The following is a 16268-nucleotide window of genomic DNA, read 5'->3' as shown; positions in this document are numbered from 1 at the left end:
GACAGTGGGTAAATCCATTGCCTGTCCCGGGGGTGTCTGCTTGTGTAAGGGGTGTGTGTGACAGGGCCTGCTGGTGGGTGTAGTGTTATTTGGCACTGGGGCTCCCAGGTGATGTAGCTGTCCCCCCATGGAGCATGCTGCCATGACAGTGAGAGTGAGTTCCTGTCCTAGATATCTGACCTTGTTGTCTTGGTGTCTGTGTTTGCACTGGTCACAGGAGGGCCTTGTGCTGCCTACACCAGGGCCCAGTGTCAGCTATCTTGTCAGTCCTTTCACAGTTCCTGGGCATTGAGCATGGTGCATGGGTATGTACCTGGGCCATATAGGATGAGGGCAATTGTGTCTGATTTGGAGTTCAACAATGCGTTTTGTGACACCCACCCTCCCAGCATACCGGACATCCATTCTTGGGTTAGTGCTTGCTTCGTGTAGCATGGGACATAGCATGGCCTTGCTTTCTCAATGAGGCATACACATGTTAGTGGCATTAGCGTTGTTTTTGACTATGGTTCTGGCCAGTGAGTGTGTGCATTTTGTGTAGTTGGGGTGTGGATGCCATTACCCCCATGTTACATAAGTTGTTTGTGTACTAACCAGGCTCTGGAACTCCTTGAAGTCCATGTACTCCCACCGGCGGAAGCAGGGCCATCACCTTCTCCTCCCAGGGATGGAAATGTACTGGTCTGCGGGGGCCCACCACCGCCAGTGATGTTGCTCTGGGCGTAGTCGTCATTCATTTTTCGCTTGACTGCACTCCGCAGATCGTACCACCTGGCTTGGCATTCAGTCCTGGTCCTTCTGATGGGTGCAACAGCATTCACCCTATCGACGATCCTCTGCCACAGGCGTGATTTTTCGGCTATGCTGATCTGTCTGACCAATGTTCCAAACAGCTGTGGGTCAACTCTGATGACTTCATTGACAAGGATCTCCAGCTCCTCCCTTGTGAACTTTGGATTCTTCTTCTGTGGGCATGGTGTGGGGTCAGGGTGTGGATGGTTGTGGGTGTGTGGGTCTTAATGTGAAGTTGTGGGTCTGAATGTGAAGAGGGGGTATGTGTGAAGGAGGTTGTGGGAAGGTGTATATGTTAAGGTGGATGGATGCAGTTGTTGGTGTGTGCTCTCTAGCTGCAGTGAGTCTGTTGCAAAGGCTCATGGTTTGTGTGTGTGGGCCCTTTTTATTGGTCCATTTGTGGGTGGGCCTCAGTTTGAATTTTTGGTGGGTGTGTTATAAGGGGTGGTTGTGAGTTTGGGCCGCTGTTTGCCTGTTTGGATGTTGCCAGGTCGGTAATTTCCATGTTTTGTGCACTGTAGACGTGTTTTGTGGTGTTGTGCGAGTCGAATAGACCCTCCTTGTGCTGTTTTACATTGCCTATGTACGGTGCGTACATACGCGATGTTGTTGTGAGGTGTGTACATACGCGATGTTGGGGTACGCACCGTACATACGCGATGATGTTGTTGTAAGGTGTGTACATACGCGATGTTGGTGTACGCACCGTACATACGCAATGTTGGGGTACGCACCACACATACGCGATGATGTTGTTGTAAAGTGTGTACATACGCGATGTTGGCGTACGCACCGTAAATGCGCGATGTTGGGGTACGCACCGTACATACGCGATGTTGTTTTAAGGTGCGTACATACGCGATGTTGGCGTACGCACCGTACATGCTTGATGTTGGGGTACGCACCGTACATGCGCGATGTTGGGGTACGCACCGTGCATACGCGATGTTGGCGGACGCACCGTACATACGCGATGTTGGGGTACGCACCATACATACGCGATGTTGGCGGACCCAGCGTACATATGCGATGTTGGCGTAGCACCGTACATGCGCGAAGTTGTTGTAAAGTGCGTACATACGCGTTGTTGTTGTAAGGTGCGTACATACGCGATGTTGGGGTACGCACCGTGCATACACGATGTTGGTGTAAGGTGCGTACATATGCATGGGGGCCCTGTACGACTCACACCCCGGGAACTACTTTTCCCGGGATACGAGTCGTACAAAGTTTGCTCTGTAGCGGGTAAAGTCATTCCCCGTGTACAGGACGTTTTCCGTACGTATCCTAAATCGGAAAGCCGGTCCGGTTCGTACTTGTACGGTCGGACTGTATTTTTAGGCTTCGTACGGAAAAGTGTCCGGGTCCGTCTCGTACAACTTTTCCTGATCCAATTCGTACAGATCGGGCCGATCCGTATGTATTTATCCCGTACGAATCGTACTTCACGGGTGGGACGGGACTTGTACGATTCGTACGGGGAAAATTACGAATACGAGTCGTACGGAAAAACAAAATACAGGATCGGAATCGACCCCTATGTAATTTGCATCTACTGTTACCGTTTACTAGTTTTGATTTTATATCTTGAATGTTTTCATTCTTGCTGGTTGAGCTGATCTGCAGAATACTTCTCTGAATGGTTCTTAGATGTAAATACCTACTTACTAAACTGAGTCTAATTTCAATCCTTAAAACAAGAGTTTAGGGACTATGGGGGTCATTAGTATAGCGGGCGGATCGCCACCGTCTGTATGATGGTGGCGATCCGCCCGCTAAAAACCTCCACCCGCTGCCAATTTCCCCCCGCCACATTACCATGGCGGCGGGGACCCCGGCGGAAGGTAAGACCGTCCGCCGGTTTTCCGCCGGTAGGCAATCCACCCGATTGCCCACCGAGCGGAAAAACTGTTTCTATGGTGGTAGTGTCTGGTAGACACCGCAATCCATATTACTATGAAGGCAGGGACCTGCCTTTCCGTGGCGACAATGCCGCCACAGAAAGGCAAGTGGTGTTTGACATTGGCGGCCCGTAGCGGGCCCCCAGAGATTATGGGGGGTGGGGGTGCACATGGGGGGTACCTATGGTACCCCCTGCATTTCAATGTACAATGTGGCAGGCACAGAGCGGTGCCTGTCACATTGTGCATTGAAAGGCACAGGCTGCCATTGTGGCACTGCGGCGGGCGGTGCTCTCTGCACCGCCCGCCGCAATGTTGCAGATGCGCCATGCGCCCGCCAGTGTGGCGGATGTATGCTAATCAGGAGTGCGGGACCGCCGCACCCTCAGCGGGCGGTCCCGTTTCCCGAGGGTATGGCAGGCGGACTAAGTCCGCCTGCCATACTAATGGGGCCCTATGTCTTTATTCAGGACTGTTATGAATAATAAAGGAGTTCAAAGTATTAGATACCTTAAGTGCTGTAGATTCAGGTAGTCTACATTCCATCAGACCTACATGATTTAATTTGGTTTCCAAGACATGTTCACATTAACCCAAGGAGAAATAATGCATAGATACACCAAGAAGCGGAATTCTTAATTTAGTTTAATATTGCACGAACTTGACCCGAAGGTATCAGAGCACTTTACATGAGCACCAGTTGCATTACAGACACATTCCTTTTGTTTCAGCAAAGGGAGATTAAGTGATTTGCCCAGAATCACAGGATGGTGAGCATCCCTGCTGAGACTGAAACCCAGTTCCCCAGCTTCGAGGTCGACCCTCTAGGCGTTAGGTCACATCCTCTTCCATGATACATGATAGCACAACTATGTCACCATGTCTTCAATAAAGCTAAAATCCAAAAGGCACCATAAATGCTATCAAATGTAGCTGCTCACCCTTCATTGAATAATTATTATAATCGTGTGAGGAGTCTACACATGTACTCTCTTTATAATGTCTAAGGTCATGAATTTTCATAATATCAAGGTGCAATAGGATCTATCTATCTATCTATCTATCTATCTATCTATCTATCTATCTATCTATCTATCTATCTATCTATCTATCTATCTATCTATCTATCTATCTATCTATCTATCTATCTATCTATCTATCTATCTATCTATCTATCTATCTATCTATCTATCTATCTATCTATCTATCTATCTATCTATCTATCTATCTATCTATCTATCATCATGGGTTTGCATATTGTCAATGACCCACGTATTCTACTGTATTCTTCCAGTTGAATTGGTGAGGGGAGTAGGCATTCTCTCATATGTGTGATTAGAAATGTTAACCTACCACGACAATCTATTGTTGCTTTTTGCAAATGTATTTGAAGTAGCAAAATTCCAGTAACCTTCGTACCAAGCAACCTGTTAAGAGGAGACTTTATCTTTAATGAAGCATCTACAAAAGAGTAGTACAGTCAGCACAGCCCCTTTCCCTAGCAACTCCTCACTCATTGTAAAGGGTACCCTACATTCCAAATGATGACTACAAGGATCCATAAGATGCATCACCCTTAGAAGGACAAGGGCATAAATGGTCTACAACACCCCCACCCAAAGAACAAACCCTTACATAAAATTTCAAGTGAATCAAACTAAAGAAAAAAAGTCATACACAATCAATTCAAAGAAAGATTGAAAGTAACATAATTTTAATGACATTTACTTCAGGTCTGCATCTCAGGGAGATGTTGCACATAATCACTGAGGTAAACAGGTCTTCTTCTAATATGACCATCTGGTGTTAATGAACACAAGCCTGAACCAAACTCAGATTTGTCACCACGTTCAGATTTGCCAGTCACCACATACAGATATGTCACTCTTATGTATCTTCAGACTGCCCTCCCTCAGTGAGGTTCCTCTTGCAAGGCATGGCATGCTCCACACCTCTCCATTCTCCAACGCCACCACATTCCACTTGACCTGAGCAAAAAGGAAAGATCCCATAACTTTGGATTCACCTGTAGCAAATTATCTGGGTTTCTTCACATAGATTCGTTCACCAAACTTCCACACCCTATAAATAGCTCCATGCTTTGCATTAAAACTCTCCCTGTAACCCCTCTGATGTAGTGACACTCTAGGCCAATTGAGACCCACTGCATCTTTATTTTGCCCCAACCACTTAGGATTGAACTTAGAACAAGCCATCCTTTCCTTCAAACAATAGAAAGGAGATATATTGGTTACAGAATTGTGAGTGGTGTGGTGTGCCCATGACTTTTCTCTCAGCAACTTTCTAAGAGACCCTCTCCCAGCCACTGCAGCTTGGGCACAATGTCTCACTAACCTATTCATGTTCTCTACAAGACTATTTGCCTGAGGAGAATACAGTGCTGTACGACAATGCTCACTGGACAAGTCCTCAAGAAATTCCTTCATCCCATCAGAAACAAACTGGACCCTATTGTCTGTGATGATGGTCTTAGGGATGCCCTCACATGTGAACACATCTTTCAAAAATCCAATCACACTCTCTAAAGTTACAGAGCTAGTGCAACAAGCAGACATCCATTTGAAAGTATAGACAACCAACACAAATGCATCCTTCTCACTTGGGACCAGCAAATTGAATTGCCCAATGATTTCCAATCCCAGCTTATTTCTGGGTTCCTCTGGTATCTCTACTAGGGACAGGTGCTCAGCTCACACCACATTGGATTTGTCGTTGCTTGCACATAACCAACAATCTCTAACCAAATTCTCCACTTGCCTATCAAGGCCAGGCCACCAATAGTTTTCCCGCACCCAGCCTTAGTGAGATTCCGACCTAAATGTCCCAGATGAGCCAAATTCAATATTTTGTCTCTTAAACCAACTTGTGTAACCAACCAGTCCCCTCTGAACAGTTTACCATCAATTATGCTAAGTTCATCTTCTTTCACACACCAACATTTTTCATGTCGTCTGATAAAAGTTGATGTTCCGACCACTCCTCAACCACAAGTATCTTCACTTCCACCCATGTCACATCTTTCTCACACTCCGCAGCCCATTCTGTTTCACTCAAAGCCTATTCTATGTCACACAACACAGGGATGTCTCTTTTCTCCTATTGGTTGTGTGGAGAGGCAATCAGCTGCTGCTCTGCGAAGTCACTGCAAGTATTCCACTTTGAATTTGAAATCAAGTAGGCTTTCCACCCATCTCTTGATCCTCGGGGAAGGCCTTTCAGATCCACTGCAGGTAAATACCTGTACCAAAGTTTTGTGTTCAGATCTCAAGGTGAAAGGCAGACCCCAACAATAGAACTTGAAGCAGTGATCCACACACACACATGCAAGTGCCTCACGCTCAATGATGGAGTATCTCTCTTCCGCCCCTTTAAGGGAGTATGAGACAAATGCAATGACCGTTTGCTCACCATCTACTATCTGAGCTAAGACTGCTCCCTAACCTCTAAGGATCACATCAGTGGTCAAAATTGTTCTCCTTCTTACATTGAAATGTCCAAGGCTGGGTATGCTACCAATCATCCTCCTCACTCTGGAGAAAGCCTCCTCACAGTCCACCAACAACTCAAATTTCACTCCCTTGTTCAACATAGCCCTCAATGGCATAACAACAGTGGAAAATCCCTGGACAAACATGGAATAATCCTCGGCCAAACCGAGAAACGACCGAACTCCGTCCTTGTCCGATAGAGCTGGAGCCCCCACAACGGACTTGGTCAAGTTCATCTTTGGCCTAATGCCTTCACCTGAGATGTCTGACCAAGGTAGGACACCGTACCCACTCTGACTTTACATTTTTTGCTTTTCAATGTGAGGCACCTATTTTTTAGTGTTTTCAGGACTTATCTCAAAATGTCATAGTGGGCTGCTCTATCCTTACCATAAACAAGGATATCATCCTGAAAAATAGTGCATTACAGACCCCTTCCAGGACGCCCTTTGTGAGCCTTTGAAAACACACAGCTGCTGAGGCCAGGCCAAAAAGAATCCTCTTAAACCTGTAGGCCCCCCTTGGTGTTCTAAAAGACGTCAGGTGGATAGAGAGTTTTTGTGTAACATCACCTGGTGGTATGCTGCTGAAGTTCCATTATACTGGACACATTAGCATCAATGAGCATGGACAAAGTTTCAGCTATATTCGAAGGTGCAGGCGAGCCACCCAAATATATTGTTTAAGGTCTCTGAGGTCCGCACACATTCTCAATCTGGATCCATTGTCTTTGGCTAAGAGGAGACCAACACAGTTTGAGCTTATAAAAATCCTCTTAAATTAAGCGTTCGCCACAGAGAAGTACAGCCAGCACAGACCCTTTCCTCAGCAACTCCTCACTCTTTGCCAAGAAAAAGAGGAAACTTGGGTTTCAAAGCTCCCCGAATGATGGTCAATGCGTTAATGCACGCTATTTATGCAAAGTAATCAATATTATTTTATCTTTCGTATAGTTATAGTTAATAGATTACTATGGAACAGTAGTTTACCTAGCTACACCGCTCAAACCACTCCTGCTCGGACTGAAATTGGAAATGGGGTTCTTTGGGCAACTTTCTTCGAAGTTACCGTTCCCGCTCAGGTGTGAAGGTGCACTGCTGGCACTGTCACATTTCACGTCAGGTAAACCAGAAAAAAGAGCTCAAACTTACAGAAAACTGTGAAGGCCTGCTGGGTTGGAATGAGAGGTTGTGACAGTCGAAGGTCGACAGAAGTGCCAGATCTGCACAAACCCGAACTTTCTGTTTCCATAGCCTGACTCAAGAATGCGGTGCAGTATTGTTGCAGGCTATATAATATCTTGAGTTCATGGCATCTCTCTACCATTGTTAGAGAGCAGACAGATCAGTGTTAGCCTGAGGCTGCGATAGGAGGCAATATCGCCCCCCCCCCCCACATTGTGGTCCAGCAGTATGGAATCACAGTGTGCTCCATTACATAGGTGCTAGCATCTGTAAGCATTGTATGACCCCATACATTTTGTTAGGTCTGACCGATAGTGCAATCTGGTAGGGCCAAAAGGGCCGTCTGACAGGTCAGTGCGTGGAACGGCTTTCCGGCTATTTGTGGGCTTGTTTTATCGTCTGGTAGCCGGTTTGCACTGTTGATTTGTCTAACATTACCCTCAAACATTGACTGGAGCATGCGCAAATGCATGCAGTCTCCCATACAATGCAAAACACCTACACGGCTTGTCTATACAAGTTAAAAGCTGCCCGATTACCCAATGTGGGCCACTTTTCTAGCTATTTGGGGCCATATGTATCAACACATTTTCCCATAGCCACAGAATGGGTAGAACCCTTTGATACATCTGGCCCTTGATTCGTTAAAGGAGGCTCCTTTTATTTTGGTGCGCGAGCCTGTTTCCTCCAGCAATCTGAACCTACGTCTACATAGTGCTATTTGACGCCCTTCTCTCTCCTCGGTGCCTCCACTTTCTTTGTGAGGAACACACTGCGTCCTTAAAACTTATTTCTGCGTGGTAGAGTTTAGATAGAATGCTCCCTAGCTGAAAAGATTTTTAGACTGTCAGAGTTAGCAACAAATACCCACTCCTAATAAATGAAAGGGTCTTGTTGAATTATGGTGATGCTTCTTGTGATGCCATTGCACTTTCCAGGTTTTTCAGCCCCCCCACTTCCATATATTTTGCACTTATTCCTCTGAACGTATGCAAACATCTCACTCAACGTGGACATAAAGATTGCTGTTGAAACCAAGCAAGACAGTTTACAAATACACACCTGAGGTGTTTTATAGAGGTGCTTTTTTATAGTGGTGCTTTTTAATCTCACCACAAACCCGGCCTGTACTTTTCTTCCCAATGGAACATTAGAAACTAGCATAGTGTACAAAAAATATGCGAATGTAGCCTTTAATTAATTTAAAAATATTTTTTGCAACTCATTCGACTCATTAAAAAACGCCAGATTTAACATTGAGAACCGCCTGCGGTTTAATAAAAGTTTCGTTCCATTTTCTTGAATTAAACCATAAATTATTGTAAGAGTGGCACCATGGAACCATTTAGAGTCATTTCCTTTCCTCCTAAAATGTTATTTACAATAGTTATAATGCTTTTTTGAACACCTTCACTGTAAAGGTGCCAAAAACTCGATTTGTAGGAAAGGTTCATAGAAACGAAAACCTTGCAGGTTCTGCATATTTTCAACTTGTTAATTGACTGAAACTTGAGTGGACTAATTAGGACAATCGTTGCGAAGGCATTACACTGGGGTTACTGCAAACACGGGACCACCATTACACGCCAAACTATTTTGTCCACCACCCCAGTGCTCTCAATTAATTTAATGTGTTTATTTAGGTGCTAATCTTTATGAGGCAATGGAGCGAGTCTCAAAAGGTGTTTATAAATACGTGAAGGAGTATTCTTGTAGTACACTTTTAAATGCTCTTGCACGTCATTGTGAATTTGACCCATAATATCTAAAATGGGAATCTTCATATATCATTACGCATCAGCGGCTCCTCCGCAATGGCGGAGGAGCATCGCCTCACTACCTGGCTCAGAGCCAGCAGATGTAAAATGAAACGAGGTTCTTGCATCGTTTTAATTTGCATTTGCCTGCTCTGAGCCAGCACTATAGGGAGTGGTGGGTGTAGAGAGCCACTGGCTCTCTTCAATACAGTGTTGCCATATAGACGCATCCCCACACCCCTCGGGGCGGGCTCGACCCGAGGGGATAAATAAACATCCGGAGACCGCTCGGGGTCTTCCGGCCACGATAGTAAAAGTAACTGTGTCGTATCTTCATTTCTGCGCAGTTGAGGCCTAGTCCCTACCAGGCCCCACCGCGCTACATTGGCGACGAGGCCAGTCGCACCCCACGCTTGCCGCTCACCTGGTCGATTCCTGCTTGGAGCGTGCGGTGCCTACCCACGTGCTCCTGCTCCTCTGCTGCTGAGTCTGAGTCCTGCTGAGAGCTCGCGGAGCCCACCCGCACAGCTCCGTCCTGGCCGGAGCCTGCTGCCTTCTGGCCCTGTGCTCTCCGTCGCCGCACTGCCTGCCACGCTGAGACTGCCTCTCTGCTCTCGCCCGTCCACGCGTCTCCCTGCCCAAACGGGAGCGCGTTCAGCTGGCGGCGCACGCGGAGGCTGCCTGCAGCTTGGGGTAAGTGCCTCTTGCCCTGCCCACCTGGAGCGTGTCCTGCGTCCATGTCCGCTCCTGCTACCTGCCCTGAGTTCAAGTCACCGGCTCCTCTAGGACAAGGCCCCCTTTTCCTTGGGTTGCCCAATGCACTGCCTGCCCCACCAAGACTGAGCCTGCAGAACTGGGAACAACTGAGGGGCACAACCTCCTTGTGCAGCCGGCCTGCAGAATGGAGCAATAGTGAAGTGAATGCACCTGGTGGCATGCTCTTGGCCCCTGAGTCTCTGAACAGACACAAGACAGAAAAAAGGAGGGGGCACAACAGAAGAGTGGAGGGGAGGCCACACCTCTAAGAACATTACCATACATAATAAAGGAAAAGAGCAATAGTGGATATCAGGGCACACAGATGCCTGCTACACCCTTGCCTCCATTCCACCACGGGACTGCGCCAGAGGGCACGTCGCCTCCCACGCACGCTCGTGTTCCCACCAGTCTGCCAGTGGCACGTGGCCACACGCCAACACGTGCACTCAGCCACCAAGGTTGACGTCCAGGCCCCTGACTCGCGCCAGTGCCCCAGTGCACAGTCACTGGCGCTGCTGCTCAGCAAGATGAAACGAATCAGCCATGTGGGGGTGCCAATATGCCTCTCCCAGGACACAGCCACACGGCAGTTGCGCCTCTACCTCCCTTCAGTGAGGCCTCAGATCCTGCCACTGCCACGCCGAGATGGAAAGTGTGGGTCGGACGGCTCAACCACTACTTCAAGGGGACAAGGGAAATGGACGGCACCATTAAACGCTCACTCCTAATCTACTATGGAGGGGCGGAGATATATGACCTCTTTGAGACGCTCCCCAAAACGGGCAATGCGATGACTACGACACGGCGGTCACTGCACTTAACAGGCACTTCGACCCGCAACTCAACCCCGATTTTGAGAAGTTCAAGTTCAGAAGGGCGTGGCAGTTGGACTCAGAATCAGTCGACATGTTCTACGCACAGCTGCGCCGGCTGGCCAGCACGTGCACATTCACGGATCAGAGGGAGGAGATAAGAGACCAAATCATCCTGGGATGTAGTTCTAAACTCCTGAGGAAGCTTATACTCCGGCAACCTGGAATCTCGCAGGACGAGATCTTGGTCCTAGCTCGCTCCCATGAATTGTCGGATGTCCGAACGCAGGAGATGGAGGCCGCTTTGCAAACCCCGGTCGCCGTGTCGTCGGCATCCCGACATCCGCCGATCAAAGAGGAAAAAGTTGAAGCCATCCAACGATGCCCCTCGGCGGCTCGCCAATCGCCCAGACCGCAACCGGTACCAGGAGGACCATGTGGATATTGCGGAGAGGACCACCCCATAATGGCTGTCCGCGGGGCAAAAGGAAAGACATGCTCCCGGTGCGGAAGCTAAACCACTATGCCAGAGTATGCCGCGGTGGGCTTTTCAAGCAAACGTCATCAAGGTCCCGGGGCATGGCACAACGCGTCCGCCAGATCTCTCTTGACGATCCACCGACGGTCGCGGAGAATCAGCCACAGGGGCGACGGCCCATGTACGAAGACAAAGATGATGAGGTGTTTGTAGTGTCGTACATTGGCAGAACGGATCATCGGCGGCAGCCACCTCCCATGTGCTCAGTCGCCGTCGAGGGCACAGAAGTACGAGCCCTCATCGACACCGGAGAGTCTGTCAATGTGATGGACTCCACACAATACGACTGCCTGTCACCTCGCCCCCGCTCTACAGGCTGAATATACGCATATGGAGGGACTGACCCGCTTCCTCTCTGTGGGGTCATGCAAGCAAAAGTCATGAGCGGGAACAACTCAAAGGACACCCGGTTCTACATCATGGAGGGACAAAAAGGGACCCTACTGAGCTTCCACATGGCAGAAGATCTAGGACTCGTATTCTTCGCGAATCAAGTCCATGATTCGCACGCTGAAGCAATACTGCAGAAGTTTCCGGCTCTCTTTGAAGGACTAGTAAAGCTCAAAGGCAAAAAGTTTAAACTGCATATTGACCCCTTGGTCAGAAAAGTAGCCCTCAGACACCGGAGAGTGCCATTCAACCTTCGCCCGCAGGTCGAGGAAGAACTAAAGAAACTCGACGAACTAAATGTAATCGAAAAGGTTTCTGGCCCGAAGCCCTGGGTTTCTCCGCTGGTCGTAGCACCAAAGCCTAAGCAACCCGGAGCCATCCGGCTCTGCGTCGATATGAGGCTGCCGAACACCGCCGTGAAGAGAGAACGCCATATCACGCCCACGATGGACGACATAGTGGCTGATTTGAATGGAGCCAAGTGGTTCTCCAAGTTAGATCTCAATGCTGGCTACCATCAGCTGGAGCTGAAGACGGAAAACCGGTATATCACGACCTTCTCGACCCACATTGGACTCCGGAGATATAAACGGCTCAGTTTTGGAGTGTCGTCGGCAGCTGAAGTCTTTCAAAACGCCATCAGGGAAGCACTGTCCGGGTTGCAGTAAGTAATCAACCTGAGTGATGACATCTTGGTGTTTTCCAGCACTCTGGTGGACCATCACCTTCACCTCCGAGCTGCTCTGCAGAGACTCACAGACTGTGGCCTGACCCTTCACAAGTTCAAATGCTCATTCTATCAGTCAACTTCTTTGGGTACACCTTTACCTGGAATGGATTGCTCGTAGACCCCATGAAGGCCGCGGCCATCCGTGCTGCCAGCACTCCGAAGAATCCAACGGAGGTGAGGAGTTTTCTCAGTAGGGCAACGTACTGTGGGCGCTTCATCCCGAACCTTGCTGCCATATCAGAACCACTGCGGACCCTCACACGTCAAGATCACAAATGGGAGTGGACGGTAACTGCCAACAAGGCGTTCAACGCCATCAAGGCGGGATTACTTGACAAGATGGTAATGGCCTACTTCCACCCCCAGCGGTGCACGGAGCTAGTCGTTGACGCAAGTCCGGTCAGCATAGGGGCGGTCCTCCTGCAAGAACATGCTTCGGAGATCTGGAAGCCAGTTGCATATGCAAGTAAGGCTCTCACAGACACAGAGACCAGGTAGCTCAAATAGAACGGGAGGCGTTGGCCATCAAGTGGGCGTGCCAGCATTTCCATCTGTATCTGTGTGGCCAGGAATTTCACGTTGTGACCGACCACAAGCCGCTGCTACCGCTTTTCGCAGGCTCGTCTCGGCTGGTGCCCCCGAGGATAGAACGGTGGGCGGTGCAACTGCAAGCATACAACTTTAAAGTAATCTACCGTCCCGGCGCTCATAATCCAGCTGACTACCTGTCTCGTCACCCGGAGCCCCCAAGGGCGTCAGACCTGTCGGAAGATGCGTGTCACACAGAGGCCTTCGTGAACATGGTGTCTCAAGGGGCGTGCCTGTCGGCCATGACGCTGGAAGAAATCGGCATGGCCACCCAGGAGGATCACACACTGGTCCGGGTAAAGGAGGCACTTGAGAACAACAGGTGGATGCACTTCATGGATGGGGCCCATGTCCTCCGGCCGGAAGTCAGTCACGCCCGACAGCAGCTGTGGCAAGTACGCCACGAACTCAGCATGGGTGAGCAAGGAGTGGTTTTAAGAGGTCACCTCATAGTGGTTCCGGAGGGTTTACAGAAGAAAATCCTCGTGCTGGCACATGTTGTCCACCAAGGAAGGGTGAAAACGAAAGCCAGGCTGCGGGCCAAGGTCTGGTTCCCCGCAATGGACTCGATGGTGGATGAAATGGTAAGGCAGTGCCATGCCTGCACGATCACTGGAGGCGATCCCGCACCGGCATCAGTGATCACGGAAGAGCCGAGCACGGCCCCCTGGACTCAAATCAGTCTTGAGTTTGGGAGCTTCCCGGATGGACGTCACATGCTGGTCATCATCGACTCCTTGTCGAAGTTTCCCATAGTGGAAATAGTCACGTCAACGGCATTTCCACACGTAAAAAGGGTCCTCGCCAGAACTTTTGCAATGATGGGGCTACCGGAGGAGGTCAAGTCCGACAATGGACCCCCATTTCAGGGCCAAGACTTTCAGGAGTACCTTGAAAACAAAGCAATACAGCACCGGAAGGTCACCTCGCTATGGCCCCAAGCAAACGGAGAAGTAGAACGCCTAATGAGGACTCTCAACCGAGCACTGCGCATCGCTGTGGATGAGGGAGAAGATGCCGAAATGGCTCTCGATCAATTTCTGGGAGCATATCGACAGACCCCACACAGTACGACCAAGTGCGCGCCGGCTCATCTATTGTTCAAAAGGGCACCACGAGACAGCATCCCATCTGACCCGACGTGGGTACCCATGGAACGGGACAACGACGCAGTCCAAGCAAAGAGAGAAACAACCAATCGAAAGGCCAGCGAAGCCCGGAGGGCACAGGAACACCATCTGAGAGTAGGAGATCGGGTGGTGATTAAAGACCGACACCCCGGTTGGAAGTTCCGGACGCCCTATGAATCGGAAGCGTGGGTCGTTGTAGGCGTTCAAGGGACCATGGTTACTGCCCAAAGGGGACAGCACTCTTTCACGAGAAATGTGTCCAGCTTTAAGAAGGTGTCCGAGAGGGAGCTGGACCAAGAAGCATCTGACCATCAGGACACCCTTCCGAGTTTCTCCCCACTTGCTTCTCCCAGCATGGGGAGCCCGCCATCGGAGACACCACGGCAAGCTAGCCAAGGGTCTAGTGACACTGCCAGGTCGACTGGCCAAAGCACAGCAACTGAGTCATCCGAGAGTATCTCGTCCAGTGCTCAGGCCGGTCCTAGTTCGCGGAGCCAGAAGTATGGTCTCCGGCCAAACCCTGTGCCAAGTCAGAGACTGAAAGACTTTGTATATATGTCTCCATGAACTGAGTGGACTTGATGGTCAAGAACTGAAAGAAAGGAGGGATGTAGAGAGCCACTTGGGCTCTTCAATTCAGTGTTGCCATATACACGCATCCCCACACCCCTCGGGGTGGGCTCGACCCGAGGGGATAAATAAACAGCCGGAGACCGCTCGGGGTCTTCCAGCCACGATAGTAAAAGTAACTGTGTCGTATCTTCATTTCTGCGCAGTTGAGGCCTAGTCCCTACCAGGCCCCGCCGCGCTACAGTGGGGTCTAGACATTGTAAGGAGGGATGGGGGAGTGCTACGTGCACTTCACACCCTAAGTGCTCATGTGTGTTTGGCCCACCGTCTCAGGCCGAGAAAAACACACATGCACACTTAGGTTTTCTCCAGCCCGGCTACTCAATGCAGCTGGGCTGGAGAAACCCCTACACACTCCCTGGTCTGAGCTGGGCATCTTTTCACCCTGCTCAGCCCATTCCCAGTGCTGCTCTGCAGCATGTGGATTGGTTGGGAGTGGGACCTAGGAAGAGGAGAGAGGGTGAACACAACGCTGGAGGCAGCCGGCGTTAAACGTAACTTTTAAACAAAATCTATTATTTCAACTCCCCCGTGGAACTTCCCCCTACTGCATGACCCCTCCCACGCTCCCCCTCTTGCCTCACCACCCTTTATTTGTGGCAGCTGCCACTGATCATTAGTACAGATAGAAAGGAGTGTGCCCTCGTTGCACTTTTACTAATAGAGAGCTGGACATTTTCGGACTACATAAAAGATTACTTCTGTAATACTATTGCCCGAAGTCAGAAATACTTTAGCGAATCAGACCCAGAGTTGTACTGAAGAGTATTGCCAATGGACACCAAATGTTGAATCTTTCATTAATCATACAGCACAATAATTAGCAATTATCCTACAACAGTTGGCATTCATATACTATGTCATACCCAAATATTCACAAGATCTGTCAATATGTAATTTTGAACATCAGACATGTACATTACATTCAGAGTAAGCCTGGGCAAAGCACTACGCTACGCTCGCGTAGTTTGCGAAGTTTCCGCTACTTCGCACCACGAAAATTGCACGTAGCACAGTGCAAACACGCGTAGCATAGTGCAGCGGTCATCTTTTGCTTGCACGCGGTCCTCAACGTCAAGTTGCCGACCGCGAGCAAGCAAAATGACATCCCGGCGAGACTATTTCCTCGTTCGCAATCAGCAACATCAAGTTGCCAATCGCGAGCGTGGAAAATAAACCACCCGGCGAGCTTCTCAACGTGGGGAGGTCAGGTTTCTCATTGCGAGTGGTCGCGTATGCTCCCGACCGCTCACGATGACAAACTACCAGTCTGCGTTGAGAAAGCTGCTGCTCGAGTAGAAATCAACTCGAGCGGCAGGAAATGACCGATTGCACTGTGCAAGATGCAGTTTGCACTGATTGCACAGTGCGGACAAGCATCCGGCACTGTGCATTCAGTGCGAACAGCATCTTGCACAGTGCACTACTCAGTTTGTGAAGCTATGAGTAGCTCGCGTAGTGCGAAGTGCACTTTGCATAGCAACGTGTAGCGCTACTTCACAAACTACGCCCAGGGTTAATTCAGAGTAGTGTGTCCTTAGGAAACAA

The sequence above is a fragment of the Triturus cristatus genome, chromosome 7, assembly GCF_964204655.1.
Source record: "Triturus cristatus chromosome 7, aTriCri1.1, whole genome shotgun sequence".
In the NCBI taxonomy this organism is placed as follows: Eukaryota; Metazoa; Chordata; class Amphibia; order Caudata; family Salamandridae; genus Triturus; species Triturus cristatus.
Note: the sequence above shows the minus strand (reverse complement) of the source record.